Source organism: Octopus bimaculoides, chromosome 9 (assembly GCF_001194135.2).
Source record: "Octopus bimaculoides isolate UCB-OBI-ISO-001 chromosome 9, ASM119413v2, whole genome shotgun sequence".
Classification (NCBI taxonomy): domain Eukaryota; kingdom Metazoa; phylum Mollusca; class Cephalopoda; order Octopoda; family Octopodidae; genus Octopus; species Octopus bimaculoides.
Window position 1 is genome coordinate 70,929,636 of NC_068989.1, and position 3,376 is coordinate 70,933,011.

The following is a 3,376-nucleotide window of genomic DNA, read 5'->3' on the forward strand; positions in this document are numbered from 1 at the left end:
GTTTAAAAGTGAAAGAAAAAAGAAACAAAGATGGAGATCGTCGAATTTGTTTGGAAACTGTAACAATTGTGATTTGATTGGTACGAAGTAGATAGATCGTAGGACCTTTAAGATGGAAGCATACATTGAAACACAGTGCCCTAACAACTGGGTTAAACACATACACAAGACCAAAAACAAAAAACAAAAAAAAAATAAAGAACAAAAATAGAATTAAGAAGTGAAAAACCCTAAAGATAAAAATAAGCAGCAAGCGATAGGGAGGGGTGTTTGTTTTAGTAATTACTCCGTTCTAAAGAGGAAACGGATATTGCTAACAGCTTGAGAATGAGACGACCTTAAGTTGATATGTAAGAGATATGTCATAGATACGCCTATAAACCTCCAAAAGGGGGACGACATGATGTAGGCCACTGACTCTGAAAACAAGTATTCTTTCTAAGTGTTTATCCAATTCAAGCCAATTTTATAATTTTGTTTATCATAGTTTGATAGCATGTAAATGCTAGTTGAACATGGCCGATATGATAAGTTGTTCGCTTCGCTTGTTGGTTAAAATAAGTCTGCCATTTCGTCCATGTTCGGTAGCGTTGTGCTGCATCCATGGATGGCCAGTACAACTCAATTTATTTAAGGTTACGTGAAGTACAGCCAAAAAAAAACAAAAAAAAAAAAACAGAAAAAACGTCCCAGACTCAACATTTTGGATGAATATTTCAACAGCAAACGCACAGTGTTCATCAGTTCAATCTATGATGGCGAATAATACAATTATCACTGTAAAACATTTGCTACATGGAGACAGCATTGTAATCAGCTTAACCTCACTAGCGCCACACCAATGACCGTGTAAACTATGGGAGATTTTTCTGCCGCATATTGTAGTATAGCATGCCATATGATTGGTTTCAAATTTTGGCACAAGGCCATCAACTTCGGGATGCGAGTAAGCCGATTACATCGACCTCAGTACTTAACTGGTACTTATTTTAAATTCACGAAAGGATAAAGGGCTTGGTCGACCTCGACAGAATTTGAACTCAGAAGGTGAGTTAACGTTTCTGCCAGCTCGTTACCTTAGCTTTCACCTGAAACTTTGGTTTTAAATTTTGGCACAAGACCACAATTTTGGGGGAGGGGTAAGTTGATTACACCGACCCCAATGCTGAAGTGGTACTTGTTTTAGGTACTTGTTTTATCGACCTCGAAAGGATGAAAGGCAAAATCTACCTGAAACCGGAACAAATGCCGCTAAGCATTTTGTCTGGCGTGCCAACGATTCTGCCAGTTCGCCACCCTATAGTGGCATATAATTAATTCATGTATATACCAATGCTTTTTGAAAACACTACTCACTTATAGAACACAAAGTGATAACTATAAAAGGATAATTGAAACAAACGATAGAACATTAGCTACATGTAGACCCCATTATCATTTGCCTAACTTTATTAGCAGCTCATCAATGGCCGTGTGAAATATGGGATGTTTTTTTTTTTTGCCGTACACTGCAAAACAGCGTACCGTATGTCTTACTAATCTTGGGAGTAAGGCTCTGTTTTAAAACGCTATTCCCTCATGGGACAAAAAGGGACAAGGGCTCACTACTGTTTGCGTCGGTTCTTACACAATACATCCTCCACCCGGCGACCTGATCTAGCTTAATCAAATCTAGTCATGTGCCCTAGCGGCGCTCTATTGGCCACTACCTATCACTTCTTTTTAACCAGAGCCATCGAGATGCTTTCTAAGCAGCATCTACGTTGTTCTTTATAGTTCTATTCATTGCTAAAATATATGTAAGGATGTACGTATGTACATCTATACATACCTAAGGTAGTAAAAAGGACCTTAGCGTCTATTTCTAACGGTGCGTGGAGAGGCATAAAGCTGACCCCTTGTTATAATTATGTATATAATTATAAAATAATTTGTAAATACATACACATATATGTCACGTTTTTGATTCTGGGCTTTAATAATTTCGTTATACAATACACACATAGCTACACTCGCTGAAGAAGACGACGTTGACGACAGCGATGATGATGATGATGATGATGATTTCCATTTTAATTTTGGCATTGGCTAAATAACAACAACAACAACACCAACAGAAACAGCAGCAGCAACATCAACAACAACAAGAATAACAACAACGATTTGTGATTTAGGTACCAGGATTGGAACTTTGAAGGGAGACGACTTAATCCGTTACAGTGACCTCTGTCGGTAAATGATTGGCACATTATGTTATCGATGTCGAAAGGTAGGAAAATAAATAAATAAATACATTGATAAAGGAGATGGCGATGATGATGATGATGATGTTGATGAGTATCATGATGATGATGACGATGATGATGACGATGATGATGATGATGATGATGATGATGATGATGATGATGACGACGATGACGCTGCTGGTGGTGGTGGTGGTGGTGATGATGATGATGATGATGATGATGATGATGATGATGATGGTGATGGTAATGATGATGATGATGATGATGGTGATGGTGATGACAACGTTGATGATGGTGACGACGACGACGGCATTGATAATACTGATGACGACGACGACGATAATGATGATAACGTTGATGATGATGGTGATGATGATGGTGATAATGATCACTACGACGACGACGACAATGATGAAGACCGCGTGGACAATGACGACGATGACGATGACGACGGCATTGATGTTTCTCATGAGGTTCGACGATAACGATGACAACAATAATGATGCAAATGATGATGATGATGATCACAACCACCACCACCACCACCACCACAATCATCATCATCATCATCATCATCATCATCATCATCATCATCATCATCATCATCATCATCATCATCATCATCGTCATCATCATCATCGTCATCATCGCCGTCATCATAATAAGGTAAACGACGACAATTTTCAAAATTCCTCTCCAACATCTCTTCCTTTACCCGTTTGCCTATTGACGCAAATATTTGATAAAAAGTAACGAGAATCAGACAAAATACGTACGTGAACATGTTGGAAAATTGGAAGTCGTCATTTAGTTTCTTTCTTTTTCTTTTTCTCATTTCTCAACACCATCATCCAATACCTTCACCGCTCCCGTCTTTCCTTTCAATGCCAAACAACCATCGACAGGAAATAGAGCGTCATGGCGTATTTCTCAGTATCCTGAAACAGAAGGAAGTTCGTTACTATTTTTAGATCCTATGCACCTAAGAATCCTATGGAATTTAATTTCGGATAGTTAGTAAATTACTTGAAATATGTTAAAATGTCGGTGGCGTATTGATGATATTAACAACGTCTCTCTCTCTCTCTCTCTCTCTCTCTCTCTCTCTCTCTCTCTCTCTCTCTCTCTCT